The 26,492-nt window shown below is 46.2% G+C and overlaps 3 non-coding genes and 1 pseudogene across 3 annotated transcripts; all 4 read right to left on the reverse strand.

Moving 5' to 3' along the window:
* Positions 1–7,166: 7,166 nt before the first annotated feature.
* LOC133117579 (5S ribosomal RNA) lies at positions 7,167–7,285 on the reverse strand. The gene has a single exon (XR_009706126.1). It is a non-coding gene; the product is annotated as a 5S ribosomal RNA (ribosomal RNA).
* A 63-nt stretch (positions 7,286–7,348) lies between these two features.
* On the reverse strand, positions 7,349–7,512 carry LOC133117725 (U1 spliceosomal RNA). Its single transcript, XR_009706267.1, has one exon. It is a non-coding gene; the product is annotated as a U1 spliceosomal RNA (small nuclear RNA).
* Positions 7,513–8,354: 842 nt separating this feature from the next.
* Positions 8,355–8,463, reverse strand: LOC133117552 (5S ribosomal RNA; annotated as a pseudogene).
* A 63-nt stretch (positions 8,464–8,526) lies between these two features.
* LOC133117243 (U1 spliceosomal RNA) lies at positions 8,527–8,690 on the reverse strand. The gene has a single exon (XR_009706032.1). It is a non-coding gene; the product is annotated as a U1 spliceosomal RNA (small nuclear RNA).
* Positions 8,691–26,492: the final 17,802 nt, after the last annotated feature.

Below are 26,492 nucleotides of genomic sequence, written 5' to 3' on the forward strand. Positions count from 1 at the left end.
GGGCACAGTTGAAGTCCCCTGCCATCACGACGGGGAGGTTTCCCAAAAGGATTGGACGCAGCTTGGGGAAAAAGGCTGTGCGCTCATTTTGGTTTGCGGGTGCATAAACATTAATAACCTTAAAGTGAAAATTGTTATAAACAAGTTCAACTGCTAAAATCCTTCCTGCCTCCACCACTTTTTTCCGGGTTATCTTGACTGAGTTATTCTTGATTAATATTGCCACCCCATCTGCACGTGCCACACTCGAACCCGACCACACCGAATCCCCTATGGCCCATTCATTCTGATAATCTATGTAATCTGTTAAAAAGGGGATTCTACACTCTTGTAAACATAAAATGTCTGTGTTTTGTGTTGTGAGGAATGCCATGACGTCTGCCCTTTTCTTATTGTTGTGAATACTGCGTACGTTTAATGTGAGGATGTTTAATGTGCTCATGATTGTTGTTGTAGTGGTAACTAGTGCAATGACAGTGGTGTATGTATGGTACTGCGTCCAATCCATAGCTGATCACGGGAGGTGATATTTACTTCTGCCCTTTCCCTGTTCTAGATTCTGGAGGACCCCCCCCGGGTGGATTGGAGGAGGACCTGGCGGGCAGAGTGGTGAGGGGTGTGGCTGGCTTACCGGCTCTCGACGCACCCAGGGCTGCCTGCGAAGCGTGCACTGGTCCAGCTGTGTCCGGGCGGGTGTCAATGTAAAGTTTGGTGAGTCGGAGTGTTTCCCTAGATACGCGTGTCTGTGGGGGTGGTCGTGTCTGTGGGTGTTGTAATTTGACCGTCCTGTCTATAACTTCTCCCCATATGTAGTCCAGTTCAGGTGCGTCGTCTTTGTCAGGTGTGCTGTGTGAAGTTCTGGGTCTGGTGGGTTTTGCTGGTGCTGGTTGTGCTGGTTCTGTCATCGTTTTCCCAGAGGAGCGGTGTGTCCTTGGGGTGACTACGGGTTTGGGGGGTATTTGGGTAGTGGTCGGGCTGTCCGTCTGTGCGTGTTTTACTGGCTGTGCTGGTTTGTCAGGTTGTGTCGGTGGTTCCACTGTCTGTGGAGGTGGCGGTGGTGTCTGTTTTTCTGGTGGTGGTGGTGGTGGTGCTGGGGGTTGTTTTTCTGCTTGTGTGGGTTCTGGTTCTGTGTCCTGATTGGTGGAGGTGGTGGTAGTTCTTTTCCTTTCCCGTGGTCGGGGGTCTCTTTTTCTTTTTCCAAGGATGTCTGGTGACAGTGTGTCTGTTGTGTTGTCTGTGTCTGTGGGCAGAGTGGAGGGTGTGCTGTCTGTGATCTCAATCTCCTCGTCCTCGCTCTTGACTTCTATCTGTTCAGTGTCTGTAGTGGTGGAAGGGGAGTTGGTGCTAGTACTGTCTTGTGTCGTGCACTGTCCAGGATTTCCACACGGGAGTGAGTCTGTCTGTGTGTCTGGTCCAACTGTCTCCATCTGTGAGGGGTTTGGGGGCTGGTCTGTGTCGGGTTCTGTCTCGGACTGTGGTGTAGGGGTGGGTTGTTCTGTGGTGGTGGGGTGCTGAGGGGGGGTCTGTGCGGGTTCTGTGGTTGCATCGTGTGTTTGTGGGTTTGTGTTGGTTGTGTTTTGTGGGGGTGGTGCTGTGTTCTGTGGGGGGGGTGCTGTGTCCTGTGGAGGGTGGTCTGTGCCCTGTTGTGCGTTGCTGTCTGTGCGTGCTCGTGTTTTGTTGGCATATGAGGATGGACAGTCCCTGAAAACATGCTCCTGGCTCCCACATAGATTACACCTCCGTGCCTCTGTGCATTTGTTTGTCTGGTGCTCCCCTCCACAATTTTTACATTTAATCACCGTGCATGCTGCTGCGAGGTGCCCCAGGTTCCCACAGGTGCGGCAAAGTTTTGGCATCCCATTATAAAAAATTTGTCCCCTGTTCAAAGTAACGGGTGCATTTTTCATTTTGTTCGAGGTGTTGAACTCTGCTTTGATGTCTAATTTTTTCCTGTTCCTGTCTATAGAGTGCTGAGAGGTTGTGTTTGGCCTGTGTGATTTCTTGTGCGACCTGGAATCCCTGTGCCTGTAGTGCTGCTAGTCGTTGGAGTGTGCTGTGCAATTTTTTTGTTTGTTCCCTCCTTTTCTGTGCCTGCCTGCGTCCTGCCGTGATGAAGTAACCCTTAGTGCGTGTCTTGACCATTTCCCACCATTCTACGGGTGACGTGAAGAGTTCCTTGAGTGATGCCCATTCTTGTAGTCTATTGATGTATGCCTGTTTTATTGCTTTGTCCTCTAGTAATGATGTGTTTAGTTTCCAGATTCCTCTCCCCCTGTGTGTTTGTGCTGGTGTTGTAATCTGGATGGTGAGTGCTTTGTGATCTGAAAAGAAGACTGTTTGTGCTGTGATGTTCTGTGATTGTATCTGATGGCTCAGAAGGAGGAGGTCTATCCGGGAAAAGGATTTGCCACAGGAACTCACCCACGTGTAGCGTGGCACCAGGTCCCGACCGGCGTCAGTGAGGGAGTAGTCCGCTATGACTGACGCCAGCTCCCGACTCGAGCGGTCCCTCCACGGCCGGCTCCGATCCTCATCCCTCAGGGCACAGTTGAAGTCCCCTGCCATCACGACGGGGAGGTTTCCCAAAAGGATTGGACGCAGCTTGGGGAAAAAGGCTGTGCGCTCATTTTGGTTTGCGGGTGCATAAACATTAATAACCTTAAAGTGAAAATTGTTATAAACAAGTTCAACTGCTAAAATCCTTCCTGCCTCCACCACTTTTTTCCGGGTTATCTTGACTGAGTTATTCTTGATTAATATTGCCACCCCATCTGCACGTGCCACACTCGAACCCGACCACACCGAATCCCCTATGGCCCATTCATTCTGATAATCTATGTAATCTGTTAAAAAGGGGATTCTACACTCTTGTAAACATAAAATGTCTGTGTTTTGTGTTGTGAGGAATGCCATGACGTCTGCCCTTTTCTTATTGTTGTGAATACTGCGTACGTTTAATGTGAGGATGTTTAATGTGCTCATGATTGTTGTTGTAGTGGTAACTAGTGCAATGACAGTGGTGTATGTATGGTACTGCGTCCAATCCATAGCTGATCACGGGAGGTGATATTTACTTCTGCCCTTTCCCTGTTCTAGATTCTGGAGGACCCCCCCCGGGTGGATTGGAGGAGGACCTGGCGGGCAGAGTGGTGAGGGGTGTGGCTGGCTTACCGGCTCTCGACGCACCCAGGGCTGCCTGCGAAGCGTGCACTGGTCCAGCTGTGTCCGGGCGGGTGTCAATGTAAAGTTTGGTGAGTCGGAGTGTTTCCCTAGATACGCGTGTCTGTGGGGGTGGTCGTGTCTGTGGGTGTTGTAATTTGACCGTCCTGTCTATAACTTCTCCCCATATGTAGTCCAGTTCAGGTGCGTCGTCTTTGTCAGGTGTGCTGTGTGAAGTTCTGGGTCTGGTGGGTTTTGCTGGTGCTGGTTGTGCTGGTTCTGTCATCGTTTTCCCAGAGGAGCGGTGTGTCCTTGGGGTGACTACGGGTTTGGGGGGTATTTGGGTAGTGGTCGGGCTGTCCGTCTGTGCGTGTTTTACTGGCTGTGCTGGTTTGTCAGGTTGTGTCGGTGGTTCCACTGTCTGTGGAGGTGGCGGTGGTGTCTGTTTTTCTGGTGGTGGTGGTGGTGGTGCTGGGGGTTGTTTTTCTGCTTGTGTGGGTTCTGGTTCTGTGTCCTGATTGGTGGAGGTGGTGGTAGTTCTTTTCCTTTCCCGTGGTCGGGGGTCTCTTTTTCTTTTTCCAAGGATGTCTGGTGACAGTGTGTCTGTTGTGTTGTCTGTGTCTGTGGGCAGAGTGGAGGGTGTGCTGTCTGTGATCTCAATCTCCTCGTCCTCGCTCTTGACTTCTATCTGTTCAGTGTCTGTAGTGGTGGAAGGGGAGTTGGTGCTAGTACTGTCTTGTGTCGTGCACTGTCCAGGATTTCCACACGGGAGTGAGTCTGTCTGTGTGTCTGGTCCAACTGTCTCCATCTGTGAGGGGTTTGGGGGCTGGTCTGTGTCGGGTTCTGTCTCGGACTGTGGTGTAGGGGTGGGTTGTTCTGTGGTGGTGGGGTGCTGAGGGGGGGTCTGTGCGGGTTCTGTGGTTGCATCGTGTGTTTGTGGGTTTGTGTTGGTTGTGTTTTGTGGGGGTGGTGCTGTGTTCTGTGGGGGGGGTGCTGTGTCCTGTGGAGGGTGGTCTGTGCCCTGTTGTGCGTTGCTGTCTGTGCGTGCTCGTGTTTTGTTGGCATATGAGGATGGACAGTCCCTGAAAACATGCTCCTGGCTCCCACATAGATTACACCTCCGTGCCTCTGTGCATTTGTTTGTCTGGTGCTCCCCTCCACAATTTTTACATTTAATCACCGTGCATGCTGCTGTGAGGTGCCCCAGGTTCCCACAGGTGCGGCAAAGTTTTGGCATCCCATTATAAAAAATTTGTCCCCTGTTCTGTCCCAAAGTGATGGTGCTGGGTAAATGCCTGACCCCCCCGATGGATGTGTCGTCTGGGTGCAGACGGACTAACCATTTTCTGGCGCCTGTCCACACCCCGTCCTCGTCGTATACCCGTCTCACGTCCGATACCAATGTGCCGTGTCTGCTTAACCAAAGTGAAATGTCATAGTCTGAAACTGATTCATTATAAAATAAAACTGTGATAACCTTAACCTCCCTGTCAGTGAGTGCTTCTACTGTGAATTTGTTCAGTGGTGTTTGTGTGGCTTTCTGTCTGTACTGATTCCAAAACATCTCTAGTGTCTGTGCATTCTTAAAACTGGTTTCAAATATGTCCCTAGGACCAGGCAGCTTGAACAGGCAGTTCAAGTCAGACGGAGCGAAGCCCAAACCTCTCTGCAGCACTGCTCTGCTGAACTCCAGGCGTGTCAGTGATGGTTCCGGGTCAGTGCGGTTGTGGATGAATCTGACTGCGTTGTGCCTTCTCGTGCCGGGTGCTCGCTGGTTCTCCATGATGTTTCGGGTGTGCAGGTAGGTGGAATGAGAAGGTGGGGGGGGAGGGGGAATGGGGAGAAGGGAGAAGGGTGGGGAAAGGAAAAGGGGTAGGGAAACACTCACAAACAAAAGAAATAAAAGTAAAATAGAGGTTCAAAATCAAAATGAGGGTGAAAGAAAAAGGGGAAAAAAGGAACAGGTATTTAGTGGGGTTTAACTGAGAAAACAACTCAAAGAAACTAAAACTGGAAAGGGAGAAGGCTGCAGTGCAACCTCCTCCAATATTACTCCCCTAAGAATCTGGGGTCTGGCGCATAGACACTCAGCTGATTGCAGGTCTCCTCTGGCTCCCTCTGCGGGGTCAGGCTCCAGGATCTGGCTCCAGGCTCTTTCAGGCAGCAGGCCCTGGCTCCGGGCTCCTCCAGGCAGCAGGCCGCAGTCCCTGGCTCCGGGCTCCTCCAGGCAGCAGGCCGCAGTCCCTGGCTCCGGGCTCCTCCGGGCAGCAGGCCCTGGCTGCAGGCTCCTCCAGGCAGCAGGCCGCAGACCTCGGCTCCGGGCTCCTCCAGGCAGCAGGCCCTGGCTGCAGGCTCCTCCAGGCAGCAGGCCGCAGACCTCGGCTCCGGGCTCCTCCAGGCAGCAGGCCGCAGACCTCGGCTCCGGGCTCCTCCAGGCAGCAGGCTGCAGACCTCAGTACCGGGCTCCTCCAGGCAGCAGGCCCTGGCTGCGGGCTCCTCCAGGCAGCAGGCTGCAGACCTCAGTACCGGGCTCCTCCAGGCAGCAGGCCCTGGCTCCGGGCTCCTCCAGGCCACAGACCTCGGCTCCGGGCTCCTCCAGGCAGCAGACCTCGGCTCCGGGCTCCTCCAGGCAGCAGACCTCAGCAACGGGCTCCTCCAGGCAGCAGGCCTCAGACCTCGGCTCCGGGCTCCTCCAGGCAGCAGGCTGCAGACCTCGGCTCCAGGCTCCTCCAGGCCACAGACCTCAGCTCCGGGCTCCTCCAGGTAGCAGGCCGCAGACCTCAGCTCTGGGCTCCTCCAGGCAGCAGGCCCTGGCTCCTGATCAGTGCAGCTATGTGCCACTGATCTGGGTTTCCGGGGTGTTCCGCTGGGCTACAAGGTCGAGCCAGCCGCGGTCAAGCCACGTACTGAACCCAAGCCTTGCAGCCCGTCCAGAAAGAAGGAGGAAAATGGGAAGGGAAAGAGAACGGACTAAGAAAAAGAAGAGAAAATAACAAAAGAACAAAATGCTCTTAGAAAGCAACTAAACAGCCCAGTGACCCCCTGTCCACCACTAGAACCCCAGTGGTGGGCAATAGGACCAACTGAACTGAAAAGGAGCCAGAGCAAAATGCACAGCAAGAAAGAAACACGTGATCACGGTATCTCCCCTGCCAGGTAAGTATGAGTTGGAATCCGCAAGGGATGGGCCGGACCGCTAGGTGGTACGTTGCACAGTTACGGTTTCTGAGTATTCGGCTAGCAGCCCGTCAAGTCACAATGTCTAGCCGGTTCAAAAGTCTGATTTGCGCTCTTGCGGCTAGCCGCATAAACGATGGCAACCTTTTCATTCATGTACTTCTTTTTTTTTTCATGTGTTTATTATTTTGGCGTTTTCCCACCGCATTTCAAGGACGACTTTCTGTTTCCCCACAATGCAACAGTGTACATTGCCCTCAACCGCAAACAGAGCGCATTTCAGTCGCGGTGATGTCACGTCGAACACCAAGCCAGAGCCCTGCCGAAATGCGACACCTAAATGGACAAGTGACCGTGTGCAAGATGCGACGTGAGTTCCAAACGGTTCGTCGGGTGTGCTTGAAAATGGCCTCAAATTAAAGCTGACAGTCTGCACTTGAACTTGGTTGTCGTTGTGTCCTTTCAAACTGAAATCGCTAGAGCGCAGAACCAAAAGAAGAAAAACACGTGCCACTGTCCAATGAAGTGCGGCGCTCACTGTAACTCGGCAATCCTGCTTCATGATAGGCTACAGACGTGTAAGGAAAATGTGCGGTACTCTTGGTGTGAAGTGAATTTGCATTGCACTGATTTAGCCTGTGCTGTGTCTAAAATAGCGCCGTACGTAATGAATTTGGATGCTAGCCTTGTTCCTTTGCAATGCGCTGCCCAAGTGTCTGGGTAAGACAGGAGAAGCATAAACGGGTAATAGACTAAACGATATAGCACTGTGCGCGACGTGTTTTGAACGTTGTGAAACAGCAGCGCCTGTCCAAAAGCATAGTGAAAAAAGCTTACAGCACCTGGTATTCCCAGGCGGTCTCCCATCCAAGTACTAACCGGGCCCGACCCTGCTTAGCTTCCGAGATCAGACGAGATCGGGCGTATTCAGAGTGGTATGGCCGTAAGCGAAGGAAAGGCAGCACAAGGGGGTATTTGCACATTAATCGAGTCTATCGTTTGACCACGTGATCAGGGGAGAGCGCGAACGCAGTCCCCCACTAGCAGAAATTATGCAGTCGAGATTCCCACATTTGAGGAATTCGCAGGGGTCAACACAGCCGGAGTGCAATGGCCGAGCCTCGCCCTGGGTGAACCGCCTTCGTGATCACGGTATCTCCCCTGCCAGGTAAGTATGAGTTGGAATCCGCAAGGGATGGGCCGGACCGCTAGGTGGTACGTTGCACAGTTACGGTTTCTGAGTATTCGGCTAGCAGCCCGTCAAGTCACAATGTCTAGCCGGTTCAAAAGTCTGATTTGCGCTCTTGCGGCTAGCCGCATAAACGATGGCAACCTTTTCATTCATGTACTTCTTTTTTTTTCATGTGTTTATTATTTTGGCGTTTTCCCACCGCATTTCAAGGACGACTTTCTGTTTCCCCACAACGCAACAGTGTACATTGCCCTCAACCGCAAACAGAGCGCATTTCAGTCGCGGTGATGTCACGTCGAACACCAAGCCAGAGCCCTGCCGAAATGCGACACCTAAATGGACAAGTGACCGTGTGCAAGATGCGACGTGAGTTCCAAACGGTTCGTCGGGTGTGCTTGAAAATGGCCTCAAATTAAAGCTGACAGTCTGCACTTGAACTTGGTTGTCGTTGTGTCCTTTCAAACTGAAATCGCTAGAGCGCAGAACCAAAAGAAGAAAAACACGTGCCACTGTCCAATGAAGTGCGGCGCTCACTGTAACTCGGCAATCCTGCTTCATGATAGGCTACAGACGTGTAAGGAAAATGTGCGGTACTCTTGGTGTGAAGTGAATTTGCATTGCACTGATTTAGCCTGTGTTGTGTCTAAAATAGCGCCGTACGTAATGAATTTGGATGCTAGCCTTGTTCCTTTGCAATGCGCTGCCCAAGTGTCTGGGTAAGACATGAGAAGCATAAACGGGTAATAGACTAAACGATATAGCACTGTGCGCGACGTGTTTTGAACGTTGTGAAACAGCAGCGCCTGTCCAAAAGCATAGTGAAAAAAGCTTACAGCACCTGGTATTCCCAGGCGGTCTCCCATCCAATTACTAACCGGGCCCGACCCTGCTTAGCTTCCGAGTTCAGGCGTATTCAGAGTGGTATGGCCGTAAACGAAGGAAAGGCAGCACAAGGGGGTATTTGCACATTAATCGAGTCTATCGTTTGACCACGTGATCAGGGGAGAGCGCGAACGCAGTCCCCCACTAGCAGAAATTATGCAGTCGAGATTCCCACATTTGAGGAATTCGCAGGGGTCAACACAGCCGGAGTGCAATGGCCGAGCCTCGCCCTGGGTGAACCGTTATTTCTTTTATTGAGTTTCACTTACTTTTTTTATTTACATTCATACTTACATTTACTTACATTTACTTACATAACACATATTTACATTGCAAACGTCAGACAGTAACAAACAGAGTTACATTTAAACATGACTGCAGACAATACCAAAATACATTAAGACATTACTGAGTTTCACTTACTTTCACTCTTACATTTCATTTACATTCATACTTACATTTATTTACATTTACTTACATAACACATATTTACATTGCAAACGTCAGACAGTAACAAACAGAGTTACATTTAAACATGACCGCAGACAATACCACAATACATTAAGACAGTAGACAGTACACAGTAAACATTACATACATTACCCAAGGGAAGGCTTCGGGAGTGTAGGTGTCCGGCTGTAGGTGTATTGTCCAGGGTGTCCGTGTCATATGTGTAATTCTGTGCTGTTGTGAATTTTCCATTTTGTGTTTGTGGTGCTCTTTCCGGCTTTGTGACAGTCCAGGTGATAGTAGTCCTTGATGTGGTTGGTGATCTGCCGGGTGATGATGATGTTGTGAAGTTCCTGTTTTTGAAAAAACATGATGTTGCGTGCGTCCCATAAAGTGTGCTTGGTGATGTTGATCACCCTCCAGGCGATCTCCTCCTCAGCAGATGTGATCCCGTTGCGGGGGCCGAGGAGGATATCCCGGAGGGTCAGTGACTGTGTGTCAGTGTATGTGTCCAGGAAAGTGAAAATGGATTGCCAGATAGATTTGGCCTTTCTGCAGTGCCACAGGAGGTGATCTCCGGTTTCCTTTTCATTACAGCGAGGGTACGGGCATGTCTCCGCCAGGGCCAAGCTCCTCCTGAACATGAACACCCTGGTGGGGAGAGCTTTCAGCACAGCTAGCCACGCCAGGTCTTTCTGTGTGTTCAGAAGGCATGAGTGATTTATGTTTTTCCAAACTGTAGTGGCTGTGCTGTGGGTCGTGTTGTCGGGTCTGTGTAAATGTTCCTGTGCATTTGTGGTGTTTTGATTTCCTGAAATGTCCAGTGAGTGAGCTGTGCAGTGTGCAGACGTGCTGTGTAGATGTACCGGCGGAGTGACCTGTAGGGCTGGGGGGGGTCCCAGGAGTAGGGGTGCCTGTGATCCAGGATGCAGAGCCCCAGGGGTCTTAAGCTGGTGGTGAAGTAAAAACGGGTCATGTATCCGGTTTTGTTACTGCGGTTTTTTATGGAGTTGATGTGGTAGGCGAGGCTCTGCATCCTGATCAGTTCTGCGACGTTTGGCACGCCTCTACCCCCGTTCCTAGGGTCCTTCCACATGATCAGCCTCTTTACCCTCTCCTGCCTACTCCCCCAGACAAAACCAAAGACAATTTTGTTAATTTGTTTCTCAATATGCTTGTCTGGGGGAAAGATCTTTCCGACATAGGCGAGGATCGGGTAAAGGATAGTCTGTACTATGAGGATTCTCCCCGTCATTGACAGTGCCCTGGAACTCCAACTGCAGGTCTTAGCTCGAGCCCGGCCGAGGGCCCCGGCCCAGGTCCGGCCCCCGGAGTTGGTCCTGTCGAACGTGACGCCAAGGATGTTCACGGATGTACGAATGGGAAATGTGTCCGACAGGACCTGGTCGACCGCCCAGGCCCTGGACACAAACACCTCGCTCTTGGTCTTGTTAATTATTGCGGAGGTGGCTGTGCAGAAGTGGTCCAGAGTCCTAATGATGTGCTGTATAGAGGTTTGTTCAGTGCAGAAAAGTGTGATGTCGTCCATGTATGCTAGTGCCTTGAGTTGTTCTGTGCACCCTGGGAGTGTGTAGCCGGTGATGTCTGTGTTTGTCCTGATTTTGTGTAAGAGTGGTTCCAGGCAGTGTATGTACAGTAGTGCAGAAAGTGGGCAACCCTGTCTAACCCCTGAGTGTATGGGAAAGTGTTCTGTAGTGTGTCCATTAACCAGTATTTTTGCTGTGTTGTTTTGATAGATGATGTGAATCCATTTTCTAAGACCAAGAGGGAGGTTCATTGCCTCCAGGACCTTAAACATGTAGCTATGGCCCACTCTGTCGAAGGCCTTCTCCTGATCTAGATTAAACATGCAAAAAGGTTTCGACCGTTCGACAGAGTGGGCCATGATGTCCCGGATGAGCACCAGGTTATCGGCGGTCGACCTCTCCGGGACCCCGCAAGCCTGGTCCGGACCCACGACCTGAGGGGTAGTCTCCTGGAGCCTGTACATGAGGGCCTTCGCCAAGAGCTTGTAGTCGGCCCCCAAGAGGTTAATAGGCCTCCAGTTTGCCAGGCTACGCTCATCACCCTTGCCCTTGTAAATAAGGGTGATGACGCTCTCTGTCATCGAGGGGGCCAACCGGCCCTCACTGTACACCGCGGAGAGCACCGATGTTAAATCTACCTTGAGGTGTTCCCAAAAGGTTTGGTAGTACTCGGCCGGGAGCCCGTCGGGACCCGGAGTTTTGCCGGTGTTCAGGCCTTTCACCACGTGGGTGAGCTCCTCCACGGACAGACTCTCCTCCTCCTCCTCCTCTCCTTCTCCTGCCCGGGGTGCTATGGCTGGGATGTCATGTAGGTATGTGTCCACCATGTGCTCATCCATGTGCTTTGTGCTATACAGATCAGTGTAGAATGCCCTGATGTGGTTGTGTATATTCTGTTCACCCGTGATGATTTGTCCTGTGTTGTCCAGTAATGTCTGTATGTGATTCTTTTTGTTCTTGATCTTCTTTTTCATTTTGTTCTAGGTGTTGAACTCTGCTTTGATGTCTAATTTTTTCCTGTTCCTGTCTATAGAGTGCTGAGAGGTTGTGTTTGGCCTGTGTGATTTCTTGTGCGACCTGGAATCCCTGTGCCTGTAGTGCTGCTAGTCATTGGAGTGTGCTGTGCAATTTTTTTGTTTGTTCCCTCCTTTTCTGTGCCTGCCTGCGTCCTGCCGTGATGAAGTAACCCTTAGTGCGTGTCTTGACCATTTCCCACCATTCTACGGGTGACGTGAAGAGTTCCTTGAGTGATGCCCATTCTTGTAGTCTATTGATGTATGCCTGTTTTATTGCTTTGTCCTCTAGTAATGATGTGTTTAGTTTCCAGATTCCTCTCCCCCTGTGTGTTTGTGCTGGTGTTGTAATCTGGATGGTGAGTGCTTTGTGATCTGAAAAGAAGACTGTTTGTGCTGTGATGTTCTGTGATTGTATCTGATGGCTCAGAAGGAGGAGGTCTATCCGGGAAAAGGATTTGCCACAGGAACTCACCCACGTGTAGCGTGGCACCAGGTCCCGACCGGCGTCAGTGAGGGAGTAGTCCGCTATGACTGACGCCAGCTCCCGACTCGAGCGGTCCCTCCACGGCCGGCTCCGATCCTCATCCCTCAGGGCACAGTTGAAGTCCCCTGCCATCACGACGGGGAGGTTTCCCAAAAGGATTGGACGCAGCTTGGGGAAAAAGGCTGTGCGCTCATTTTGGTTTGCGGGTGCATAAACATTAATAACCTTAAAGTGAAAATTGTTATAAACAAGTTCAACTGCTAAAATCCTTCCTGCCTCCACCACTTTTTTCCGGGTTATCTTGACTGAGTTATTCTTGATTAATATTGCCACCCCATCTGCAAGTGCCACACTCGAACCCGACCACACCGAATCCCCTATGGCCCATTCATTCTGATAATCTATGTAATCTGTTAAAAAGGGGATTCTACACTCTTGTAAACATAAAATGTCTGTGTTTTGTGTTGTGAGGAATGCCATGACGTCTGCCCTTTTCTTATTGTTGTGAATACTGCGTACGTTTAATGTGAGGATGTTTAATGTGCTCATGATTGTTGTTGTAGTGGTAACTAGTGCAATGACAGTGGTGTATGTATGGTACTGCGTCCAATCCATAGCTGATCACGGGAGGTGATATTTACTTCTGCCCTTTCCCTGTTCTAGATTCTGGAGGACCCCCCCCGGGTGGATTGGAGGAGGACCTGGCGGGCAGAGTGGTGAGGGGTGTGGCTGGCTTACCGGCTCTCGACGCACCCAGGGCTGCCTGCGAAGCGTGCACTGGTCCAGCTGTGTCCGGGCGGGTGTCAATGTAAAGTTTGGTGAGTCGGAGTGTTTCCCTAGATACGCGTGTCTGTGGGGGTGGTCGTGTCTGTGGGTGTTGTAATTTGACCGTCCTGTCTATAACTTCTCCCCATATGTAGTCCAGTTCAGGTGCGTCGTCTTTGTCAAGTGTGCTGTGTGAAGTTCTGGGTCTGGTGGGTTTTGCTGGTGCTGGTTGTGCTGGTTCTGTCATCGTTTTCCCAGAGGAGCGGTGTGTCCTTGGGGTGACTACGGGTTTGGGGGGTATTTGGGTAGTGGTCGGGCTGTCCGTCTGTGCGTGTTTTACTGGCTGCGCTGGTTTGTCAGGTTGTGTCGGTGGTTCCACTGTCTGTGGAGGTGGCGGTGGTGGCTGTTTTTCTGGTGGTGGTGGTGGTGGTGCTGGGGGTTGTTTTTCTGCTTGTGTGGGTTCTGGTTCTGTGTCCTGATTGGTGGAGGTGGTGGTAGTTCTTTTCCTTTCCCGTGGTCGGGGGTCTCTTTTTCTTTTTCCAAGGATGTCTGGTGACAGTGTGTCTGTTGTGTTGTCTGTGTCTGTGGGCAGAGTGGAGGGTGTGCTGTCTGTGATCTCAATCTCCTCGTCCTCGCTCTTGACTTCTATCTGTTCAGTGTCTGTAGTGGTGGAAGGGGAGTTGGTGCTAGTACTGTCTTGTGTCGTGCACTGTCCAGGATTTCCACACGGGAGTGAGTCTGTCTGTGTGTCTGGTCCAACTGTCTCCATCTGTGAGGGGTTTGGGGTTGTGTCGGGTTCTGTCTCGGACTGTGGTGTAGGGGTGGGTTGTTCTGTGGTGGTGGGGTGCTGAGGGGGGGTCTGTGCGGGTTCTGTGGTTGCATCGTGTGTTTGTGGGTTTGTGTTGGTTGTGTTTTGTGGGGGTGGTGCTGTGTTCTGTGGGGGGGGTGCTGTGTCCTGTGTAGGGTGGTCTGTGCCCTGTTGTGCGTTGCTGTCTGTGCGTGCTCGTGTTTTGTTGGCATATGAGGATGGACAGTCCCTGAAAACATGCTCCTGGCTCCCACATAGATTACACCTCCGTGCCTCTGTGCATTTGTTTGTCTGGTGCTCCCCTCCACAATTTTTACATTTAATCACCGTGCATGCTGCTGCGAGGTGCCCCAGGTTCCCACAGGTGCGGCAAAGTTTTGGCATCCCATTATAAAAAATTTGTCCCCTGTTCTGTCCCAAAGTGATGGTGCTGGGTAAATGCCTGACCCCCCCGATGGATGTGTCGTCTGGGTGCAGACGGACTAACCATTTTCTGGCGCCTGTCCACACCCCGTCCTCGTCGTATACCCGTCTCACGTCCGATACCAATGTGCCGTGTCTGCTTAACCAAAGTGAAATGTCATAATCTGAAACTGATTCATTATAAAATAAAACTGTGATAACCTTAACCTCCCTGTCAGTGAGTGCTTCTACTGTGAATTTGTTCAGTGGTGTTTGTGTGGCTTTCTGTCTGTACTGATTCCAAAACATCTCTAGTGTCTGTGCATTCTTAAAACTGGTTTCAAATATGTCCCTAGGACCAGGCAGCTTGAACAGGCAGTTCAAGTCAGACGGAGCGAAGCCCAAACCTCTCTGCAGCACTGCTCTGCTGAACTCCAGGCGTGTCAGTGATGGTTCCGGGTCAGTGCGGTTGTGGATGAATCTGACTGCGTTGTGCCTTCTCGTGCCGGGTGCTCGCTGGTTCTCCATGATGTTTCGGGTGTGCAGGTAGGTGGAATGAGAAGGTGGGGGGGAGGGGGAATGGGGAGAAGGGGGAAGGGTGGGGAAAGGAAAAGGGGTAGGGAAACACTCACAAACAAAAGAAATAAAATTAAAATAGAGGTTCAAAATCAAAATGAGGGTGAAAGAAAAAGGGGAAAAAAGGAACAGGTATTTAGTGGGGTTTAACTGAGAAAACAACTCAAAGAAACTAAAACTGGAAAAGAAGAAGGCTGCAGTGCAACCTCCTCCAATATTATTCCCCTAAGAATCTGGGGTCTGGCGCATTGACACTCAGCTGATTGCAGGTCTCCTCTGGCTCCCTCTGCGGGGTCAGGCTCCAGGCTCTTTTAGGCAGCAGGCCGCAGTCCCTGGCTCCGGGCTCCTCCAGCAGGAGGAAAACGGGAAGGAGAATGAACTAAGAAAAAAAAAAAAAAAATGCTCTTAGAAAGCAACTAAACAGCCCAATGACCCCCTATCCACCACTAGAACCCCAGTAGTGGGCAAGAGGACTAACTGAGCTGAAAAGAAACCAGAGCAAAATGCACAGCAAGAAAGAAACACGTGATCACGGTATCTCCCCTGTCAGGTAAGTATGAGTTGGAATCCGCAAGGGATGGGCCGGACCGCTAGGTGGTACGTTGCACAGTTACGGTTTCTGGGTAGTCGGCTAGCAGCCCGTCAAGTCACAATGTCTAGCCGGTTCAAAAGTCTGATTTGCGCTCTTGCGGCTAGCCGCATAAACGATGGCAACCTTTTTATTCATGTACTTCTTTTTTTTTCATGTGTTTATTATTTTGGCGTTTTCCCACCGCATTTCAAGGACGACTTTCTGTTTCCCCACAATGCAACAGTGTACATTGCCCTCAACCGCAAACAGAGCGCATTTCAGTCGCGGTGATGTCACGAATGTGTGAATGTGCAAAATGAAATGACCTTAATACAGTATCTACCCTATCCTGTCTTGTCCTATCCGGCATCAACATTGCGCTTCTTAGGACAGTTCAAGTCACGTTTAAGCAAATTAAGTAAATTAATTAACATTGTGTTTGGTTTACTTAAGACAACAAGTTCAACATCCAAAATACTGCTCATGTCTGTCTTTCTTGTGGATGTCCTTCTGAACAGCAATTTGCGAGGACAAACCCGGGAGGGAAGACAGAGCAGGGAGCCTCTGGATGGCAAGAAAGTCGATGCACTTTACAGTAAGTTTAGGTGTGTGTGCGCGATGCGGTGTGTGTGTGGGATGGTTCACTCAAATGACACGATTCTGTAATGGTTGTTAGTATTCTATGGTTCCTGTTTATTTGCAGTAGTTATTATTAGCTAAATAATGATATTACAGGTTCCTGCACTGCATCGGCATTATGCATGAATTTCCACCCTGAAAATAATTAGAAGTCATCGGTTTGCACTCTGTAAACATATGTATTTTAAGTTTAATATGCTACAGTAAGCATATTCAATTTAATAATTTGAAAACATACACAACGATAGACACAGGTTGAAGTGCTGTGGCGCTTCATAGATTAGATCAATTTTCTTCTGTGGCGTCGCAAGGGGGTGCCACATAAAAGGGCAAAACTATATGTTCATGCTCATTATTCGTTTTCAGAGATTACAGAATGCACAATGTTCGTAAGTAATGAGAATGTATTTTTATTTAAACATTTGAACGTTAACCATGCAAAATATTTTCAAAAAGAAGGTCGTGGAATAAAGTAAACATGTTACTTTGCAAAGCATTATTATTGCTTAACTGGGTACATCTTAATTGGATATTTTAGCCTGTACATTATCTTCACTATTCTTTCACTCTTGTGTTTCTTGTCCAGTCAAAGCACAACAAATTGGAGCCACTGGTGGTCTGTGGCCATTCCCCTATGGAAGTATGTACCACAAAATTCATGAATCCAAATCTAATAGTCTATACTCATACACGTTTTTAGTATGTAGTATATGAGGCTAGATATTTAAATGTTAATAACTCAAAAATTACACCAGTGTTAAGTGGTAATAAAACTAAATTGATTAGAATATGCTAACAAGTGGCAGTATTTAAATTAATTTAAAAATTCAAATAGAAATGGATATAGTCCTCTCATTTCAGGTTCAATCACTTCAGCGCTCTATACTTTTTAATGGGCTCGTGACTGTTCTGTGGTTCGTACGGAAGCGATCGTTTGCTGAACAAAATGCAAATGCTCTGGAAGCATGAGGCCACTACTTAACTCCACTATACCTTGAATTCGCTAATGTCTCATGGGAAGGGTTTAGGATGAGGGACCACGAAATAGAGTGTGAAGTTTTCACTGAATAGTATTAACAGAGCTGTGAAGTCAGGGTGCCAATGGAGTATATGAGTATATGGTCAGGTCCAATCCTCTTGATGTTGTAGAGGAATAATCTGCAGCACCACGATGTTGCTGTGAAGTTCTCACTGTGATGTACCCACTGAAATAGTTAACCTTTTATGGTTTTACCATAAAGGTGGACTACAACTACTTAATCTGGCTCTATCTGATAGACATACATATCTTAAGGATGACAGCCTTTAATGGACCAGTTGTGTCTGCTCTTTTTTTGCCAACGGTGTTTAATATTGGATAATATAATCCACAATGGGTATTAACTGCACCACTGCTGAATTCTAACTGGTCCCATTTTGTTTTGCCTTAAAGAAGCAAAAATGGACAAAGGCAACACTCAATAGAGTTCTAGAGAAGGAGAAGGTGGAGGAGAGAAGGCGAGTGGAGGAACAGAAGATGAGGAAGGAACAGAAAAGGAAGATCGCTGAGAGAGGCAGGCAAGAAGGAGAGGAAAAAAGACAAGAAGGAACTGGAAATGGCAGCAAAGGAGGGAGAGAGAATGAAGATGGAGGAGCAGAGAAAAAGAGAAAAGCAGAGGAAACAAGTGCAGGAGATGGAAAGAAAAGAGCAGGAGGAGAAGAACAGGCAGGTGAAGGAAAACCTTGTTAGAGAAAATGAAAGGAGGACTGATGAAATGGAGAGAAGACAAATGGAGGCCAGAAAGCAGATAAAGAGGGAACAGGAAAAGAAGAAAGGCCTCGAGAGGGACAGGAAAGAAAAGGACAGGGCAGAGGAGAAATGGCAAGCTGAGAATGAGCGGAGGAAAAGGGAGGATGAGCAGAAGAGAAAACGAAGGGACAGAGAGATACAGGAGATTGAGAGAGTGATGGAAAAGACAGAAAGGATGAAGCAAGCTGAAGAACAGGAGGAGCTGGAAAGGATCATTCAGAAGCGGGCAGAGAGAGAGAAGGAAGCCTAGGATAAAAAGAAAGAAAATGAGCAGTTGAAGAGAGAAATGCAGGAGAAGATATTCCTGGAAATGATGAGGAAGGAGAAGGAGAAGAACGGGAGGAAGCGAGTGGAGGGAGACTTGAGGAGAGAACTGTTGGAGAGGAAAATGTTTGAGAAGCACAGGAAGGAGCAAGAACAGGAGGAGAAAATTAGATCCAAGTGCGATCCAATGAGCAGGTGAAGAAACTCCGAGAGAAGAGGAAGGTGTTGAAAGCAATGGCGGAGGCGATAGGGCAGCTGGAGGCTCAGAGATTGAGGGAAAGGCAGGAGAAAAGGAAGAAGGATAGGATAGAAAAATAGTCAGGTCTTGTGTCAGGCAGGGGTGCCCTTTAGCATCTCTCCTGTACGTCATCTACCTGGAACCGTTTCTCCAGGCCATCAGGGCCAATCCAGGTGTGGTGGGCTATCCACTACCTGGAGCTGGGGGGGAACGGTTGAAGGCGATGGCGTACATGGACGACATTTCCATCGTCGCCACAGATAGTTGGTCCATTGCTTGTGCCACCAAGGTGTTGGACGACTTCTGTGTGGCCACTGGCGCCCTGGTCAACCGGGACAAGAGTGAACTGTTTCTGTCTCCACATTGGAGTGAGGAGCTGACCGTTTCCTTCCCTGTACCTAGGAATACCATCAAGCTCCTGGGGGTGACCTTCCAGGCTGACGGAGGAGGGAGAACCAGCTGGGAGGGAGCCCTTCGCCACGTCCAAAATAAAATCAGGAGCTGGAGTGCACTGCCCTTGACCATGGCAGGTAAGATCCTTGTCCTGAAGGAAATTGTCCTACCCATTCTGCTCTATGTGGGGAGGGTGTTTTCCCCAGGCAAAGCCAGCGGAAAGCCACTGGGGCGACATGGCTCAGACAGTAAGAGCAGTCGTCTGGCAGTCGGAGGGTTGACGGTTCGATCCCCCGCCTGGGCTGTGTCGAAGTGTCCCTGAGCAAGACACCTAACCCCTAAATGCTCCTGATGAGCTGGTCGGCGCCTTGCATGGCAGCCAATCGCCGTTGGTGTGTGAGTGTGTGTATGAATGGGTGAATGAGAAGCATCAATTATACAGCGCTTTGGATAAAGGCGCTATATAAATGCCAACCATTTACCATTTACCAAGCTAATCACCCGGATGGCTTTCCGCTTTGTCTGGGGGAATACCATGGAAAAGCTGAAATGCATCACCCTCATCAAGGAGGAGCGGAATGGGGGGCAGGGGGTCCCAGACATCATCACCATTATTATGGTGCAGGGTCTGGCCACCCTTGAACGCAGGGAAGGTGGGTAAGGCCTCTGGTACCTTTGCCAGGTACTATGCCACCCCCTTCCTCAGGGCAATGGGCTTGGGTGTGCTAGACCGTACCATACCCTATCGCTGGGACCCCCCCTACGTCTACCGAGCCCTGAAGGACTTTGCCTACAGGACGGGTCTGTCCAGGGCTGGCCTAACCTCATGGAGCTACAAAATGATCATGGCTTATTTAAAATCTGCCCAAATTGTAACGCTCCCGAGGGGGGGGGGGGCAGTCCGGGACCCGCAAGACCGGGATCTGGGCAAATATGACACACAAGTGACTTACTAACAAATAAAAAGACATTGCCTGGATGACAGCCCATAGGTGTCTCCCCACTAGAACATTTATGTATCGCCCCCCACAGATGCACTGACTCAGAACACATCTACCATTTGTTCTGGGAGTGCTCCGTGGCCAGGCGGGTCTGGGGCCTTGTTTGTTCCTCTGTCTCCCTTAGCAGGTGCCTGCCGAGGTCCTTCCCGATGGCTGAGGGCATCCTCTACGGTCCGCCAGCAGGGTGCAAGACCACCGTGCTCCAGCGTCCAGAGGATCATTAACACCGTGAAGCAGGTCCTGTGGGAGACGAGGAACATCAAGGTCTACCAAAAGACATCTGTAGACCTTTGTGTTATTGAGTGTGTTTTAAGATTTTTAAATTGTAAAGGACTTAAAAACCACTCTACAATATTAAACTATCTATTTGAAACAAAGGCGTATCTGCATTTATTTTTCTACTGACAATCGTACGGAGGAATATATTGAACTCTTTAAAAATTCTACACAGGAAAATAAAAGAAACACAGGAAGTGCAAAAAAGATTAGAGCAACGGAAAAGGACAGAGTAGATGAAAGAAAACCTGGAGAGGGAGAAGAAAATGAAAGACAAAGTCGAGAAGATGAAGAGAGAAGGAAAGGAAAACTCAGGAGAAGGAGAGAAAAGCTATCAAATCCAAAAAAGTAATTCGTGTCTTCTGATAAAAAAAATTCTGTTTAAAAACATCTTTAATGAAAAAACTATCTGTGTACATTTCATGCAGGTTTCCTTTACATATATTTCATTTTTTTATTGGTTATTCTTGCATGTACATTTAGAAATTAAAAAAGAAAGTCAAGTATTCGGTTTCTTTTTTACCTAAACATTTTTTTGATAAAAAAAATAAAAATCAATGTACAGTCTTGTTGTCTCTTTTCTTTTCTCCTAGTTTTTTGATTGTATAGGTTTCCTTTATATCATTTTTTATTCTGTTTTATTCTTTTTTATTAGTTATTCTTAGTTCAATGAAAAAAATAAATTTAATTCATAAATTAAGAAAAAAAGAAGAGAAATAAATTTCAATCCGAAATAAGCTAACAACATAACTAGTTAACAGTCATATTGCCTCACGTTAAACCGCAGCAGTTGTAATCACATAGTCACTAACGGTAAAAAATATTTTCTGCACACAGCATAATTTTTCGGTAACAACATGGCATTTTGCAACTCAATCAAGTAGAGGTTTAATTTATAGATTAAATGCAGCACTGCATTAAATTACGGGTTACAGGATCCATTTAAATATTATAGCAATTAATAACGGTTCATAAACGTTTTTACGCGTAGGCTATTCATATGTGCCTGTATGATCACCCACTCACACCATGTTATTAATCAACTGCTCGAATTTAGTTATGTACCCATCAAAGATGGTAAGGTGACTTGAGCTATAATAAATGAGTAGTTACCACCCCCCCTAAATAGACATGTTTTGGTCAAACATTTTAGCGTGCGAGCAACGGCTGCGGTTATTTGAAATAGCGTGTTGGCTTTAATTTGGCAGTGGAGGACAGCGTTCACGTTACTCGGTAAGTTAAACCGTGTACGCTATAATATAAATTGTCACATAAAATATATCGCTATCATTATTAAAAATATGCATAGCATGATATATACGTAATTCGACAGCTGGTAATACCGTTAACGTTGTAGACTAACGTTAACACAGCCTGGAGGCAGCTAACGTAGCTAGCTAAATAGTTAAGGCATAAGAAAATGTGCTAGCTAGCTAGCCAAGTAAGTTTCTTGGTATGTTTCTTGGTAATTCGTTTTTAGTCAAAATTAACAATATGTGAATGATTGGATCAGTCACACCTCAGACATTGATAACATATTTAAAATGAGTTATTATGGAATTAAGTATTTTATTTTATGTCTGTAATGTTATAATGGAGTATGTTTTAACTGACGTTTGAATGTGCAAAACAAATTACCTTAATACAGTATCTACCCTATCCTGCTTTGTCCTATCCATCAACATGCTTCTTAGGACAGTTCAAGTCACGTTTAAGCAAATTAAGTAAATTAATTAACATTGTGTTTGGTTTACTTAAGACAAGTTCAACATCCAAAATATGCTGAGGGATTTGGCTCCAAGTTCACCTTTGGCCCCACTGAAACGTCAACACGTTCCAACAAAGAGGTTTGAAGAAGACTGATGATTCAACAGACATTGATAAAAGTCAGGTAACTTACTCTCAGCTTCTAGCTCTGAATAAAAATAAGGCTGTATGGATACTATTTATTTACTACTCACGTTACTTTTCTCTTTAATCTTTATTTAATTGATTGTACCAAGTAGAAATATATGGTGAATGTATGCAAGAAAACTAAATATCGGCTTGATTGCCCTTGCTTGACACAGCAAACCAGTGGAATGGTCCCAGAGATTTCAAGCCCTGGCCTTCTGGCACTCCAGACAGGCTCAATCAGCACTTAATGTATTTGAAGGGCAAATAGTAATCGACCCAGGTCTGGAAAGTATGAATGTCTCATCTGAAGTTTCATTAAAATCATCCTGTTCGCCCAGGCCACAGACATCAGCTTCTCCTATGCCACAGATGTTCAGACTTAGAGAGTCATCTGATGAAGTCTTTACTGAAATGGTAGCTTTCAAACTACAATATCTAAACCAGTATCCTTGAATCCAGCGTGTACAGTGACTGTCTTGGTGTCTTCAGACGTTTTCTGTGTTCATTCTATTTTATTTTTCAGTTGGAACTTATTTGCTAAAAGCATGCTTGAATTGATTCTACAAGAAATGGTTCATTATTGGACACTAACCAAACATTGTTTTAATAGAATAATGTGGTAATACACAAACACAACTTCTGAAGTCACTGCTTTGAAGTTACTTTTTACACCACGACAACAAGTGCTACATTTCACACTTGCGAAAAGCTTCAGTAAATATTTTTAAAAATCATTTTTTGTGTTTGAAAACTGTAGAGAAAATAATGGAATTGGTTACCCAATAAAAAAAGGAGTTAATGTATGGGGGCAAATTATTACCATTATTTTTATTCTTTGTGTGTTCACAGGTTGAAATATATCCAGGAACACAGGTCTTCTGTGACAAACTGGCATGGGCTGCAGCTGAGAACGCGACTTTGATGTCTGTCTTTATACAGACACTGCTCATGTCTGTCTTTCCTGTGGATGTCCTTCTGAACAGCAATTTGCGAGGACAAACCCGAGAGGGAAGACAGAGCAGGGAGCCTCTGGATGCCAAGAAAGTCGATGCAATTTACAGTGTTTAGGTGTGTGTGCGCGATGCGGTGTGTGTGTGGGATGGTTCACTCAAATGACACGATTCTGTAAAGGTTGTTAGTATTCTATGGTTCCTGTTAATTTGTAGTAGTTATTATTAGCTAAATAATGATATTACAGGTTCCTGCACTGCATAGGCATTACGCATGAATTGCCACCCTGAAAATAATTAGAAGTCATCGGTTTGCACTCATCGGTTTGTAAACATATGTATTTTAAATTTAATATGCTACAGTAAGCTAATTTAATTAAATTAACACTGTAAATGATGAAAATTCTTAACCAAAAATAGATTATGTAATGAAACGGAACAGGATGCGAGTATGACTAAATAATAATTATAAAAGTATAGCTACATTACTTGATAACATTTCTGAACTGTAGCCTATTGAATGGAAGCATTAGATTTGTTTGTGAATGCCATAAGCCAGGAGATAATGGGGAAATGACCTGATTACTGAATATCACCACAAGGGGGATGTAGACCACGATTGAACAAGGACCTAATTTGTTCCAGCAGCTCAAATGTATATGGAAACTAAAAGTATTGTTACAATGTTTTAAATTGACCCACTAGCACTGTTTTCCTTCATTTGTTTTATTGTAGCAGCTACACTGAAAAAATGGCCCAATGCTACAACCTCTCAAATGGGATCAACTCAATGAGCTCCGCCACAAGAAACGGCAGCAAGACAAACAAAAGGATGGAACCTACTGCTTTTTGACAATTAAGGCTAGGTTTGCCCTTCCGATGGCTCTGAAGAACTTTTTGCCTGACCTATGCAGGCCCCCTGTCTAGAATAGAGAATGCCCCCTATGTGAGTGGGTGAGTTATTCCCATCGTTGGACTGCATGCAGTACCAGTTGTGACCAGCAGTTGTCTACTTCAACTAGGCTTTCCTGGTCTTGTTAAAAAGGGTTATTAATGATGGACATTTATCCAAGTATGGTAAGCGTTTTAACAGCGTGTTCAATGTTAAAGGGATAGTTCACCCTTTTACACTTACTGACTTGAAACCAAAACATTTATTTTCTTGTTTCCTTTTGGTTTAAAGAGAATGTCTGCTGTGTAAGTAGCATGATTGAATGACTGAAAATGGCTATGTATGCTGACAAATAAACATTATGTTTTAACATATACAAATTGTACAGATTTATATGTTTGCTGTATATGAAAGGGGCCATAATCAAGTAAGAATTAATATACGTTTTCTTTATGTTTTAATGCAGTGAGACAATAATCGCATGTTTACTGTCTCATTCATTTCTAATATGTTAACATACATTAAAAAGCCAAAAATCATATAAGAACAATATATGATTCTTACACATTTCATGCAGTGAGGCACACAACAATCATGTACGTTTACTATATTAATCATACAGATACATACAATTATGTTAAATTTACATTCATTTCTAATATGTTGACATGCATAAATACTATATTTCTACATGCATAAATCATACAATTTTCATATCCATTTTTTATAAGTCACTGTATATGAAAGGGGCCATAATAAAGTAAGAATTCATATATGTTTTCTTTATGTTTTAATGCAGTGAGACACAATAATTTCGATAAGAACATACAAAAAAACATGATTTTTATATAACTTCTTTTTTATATAACACGCGGGGGTCAGTATTACCAATATCCTCCGAGGGCACTTCTTCTTGGGCGTTTGCCCGTGTTTGGAATGGTCAGCCACTGTGAATTGTGAAGCTATGGATTAACATAATTGGTTAAAGACAGAATTTCAACGATACTTTTAAAGTAAGCAAGACTGTGGTAAAGAATTGTATAAAAAGTCATCTCTAAGAATAATACCAAAAAATAAGACAAATACTACAAAATAAGATGTAAAAGAAACAAGCCTAAAAAACACAGTCTGCTGCAAAGCACACAATCCACAGAAAAACACACAGCTGCCCAAAATCTACATAGAAAATACATTCACACAAGACAAGAAATGAAATTCAATGCCCAAGTTCTGGTTTCTAACTTTCTAATTAAATAAAACACGTAACACGGAACACAACTTCGGACATCAAATGCCTGCTTATCCTCGTGGCGACTGAATCTAACTGGAGCGAATAAGCAAATTGATGTGAAACGCCCCATTGTGATAAACCGGAAATAATTATTCAATAAGGATATGCTGCTTCAACAAAACGTAGAAACTTGTCAATTTTAATTTAGCGGTAGTCCTGTTAATTTGAACAATAAATGAATTTTATAAAACCCTAATTTGATAGCCCATTACATGTCGTTCTAGTCGTTCTCGCCTACTATGCTACTTCATCGAAATGGGAGTCCTCACCAACGTCTTGAAGCAGTAGGCCTAGCTATAAAATTATCTAACGTCGGCCTATGTAGGATTGGGTTGCACCAGCTGTACTTCAGTTCAAACGTAGCCTAGATAGCTATAACTTTAAATCCTTGATTAATGCATTACTAGTATACTAACATAAAAGCGATGACAACCGAAATCAGCTAATCAGCGTAACTAGCTAACAGTCATATAGCCTAACGTTACACCTACACTCAGCACGAACTGTAAAACATATTTCCTGCACACAGCATCATTTTTCTAGAACACTTCGGCATTTTGCAACTCAATAATCACGTAGAGGTTTCATTTATGGATAAGATATTTCAATAGCGATCTACCCAGCAAACTAGCTAAGATGCCAAGTGGAAGTTTTTCATCGTTGATTATCCACACGTCTTCGGAATGACTTTACGTCCAAAGGGTTACGATATAACCAGTTAGCTAGGACATACAAGTAATCATGTCGCACAACGTTTATTAGCTGATTTTGTTGTAAAGTATCTCGTAGCTCGGTAGTTTGGACTTTACACATGGTAAATCCTTGGGATTTTTCCAGCTCACTGGTTAGTTATATCACTTAATGCGTTATATGATTGAACGCATTAAAAGTAAGCTTACCGGTGACAAAGTGATACGAACTCGTATATATTCAATTTGTTCTGGTGTAACATTTTGCCTACTTAAATAGCAAATCCAACTTGAAAGAACGACTTGTCTCACTCTGGATCAGCTCGACTTAAGCAACCATATAAACCTGTGTTATCGCTGTATTTGTATCCTTTGTCGTTGACCTGAGATATTTTTTAAAAAACTATTTTTGGAGGAAAAAATACATTGAGTTATATGGCAAGGTTGTCCCTCCACGAGTCATGGTCGCGTGGTTTGTGATGTGTATTAAGAACGATCTATAGGCCTTTGGGCACGCATTATTTCGTAAAATGTGTTAATGTATTGCTAAGCTCCTCGTACTGTGGAATCATATTTGGAATCCACATACCCTCTAAACTGCATAGCCTACTCTACTTCCATCCATGTGGAATTTCTAATTTACCTGCTAGTTTAATACCTGAACTGTTTCAATTTATGAGGATGGGCGTCCCCCTACAGCTCATCCAGAGATTTATTTTTCTTCTCGCCACTGTTTGAGGGAGTTGTTTACCTCATATGCTATGTGGGGCTTAGGGCTGATATTTCCTATTTTTTCTTCCCTTCTGTTACTACGCAGAGCGTCTTTGGGACAGTCTGTTGTGAAAAGCGCTATACAAATACAATTGACTATTGAGTTAGTGATGTTCTATCAATAAATTCATACGTATGGCTTAAAATGTATGTCTTAACTAATTGATCAAGGCTAGAGACAGTGAATCATGCAGAATTGTATTGTAGTTGACTGCGATACAGAAGACGAATTTGAAAACATACACAACGATAGACACAGGTTGAAGTGCTGTGGCGCTTCACAGATGAGATCAATTTTCTTCTGTGGCGTCACAAGGGGGTGCCACATAAAATGGCAAAACTATATGTTCATGCTCATTATTCGTTTTCAGAGA

The sequence above is a fragment of the Conger conger genome, chromosome 17 (assembly GCF_963514075.1).
Source record: "Conger conger chromosome 17, fConCon1.1, whole genome shotgun sequence".
NCBI lineage: Eukaryota > Metazoa > Chordata > Actinopteri > Anguilliformes > Congridae > Conger > Conger conger.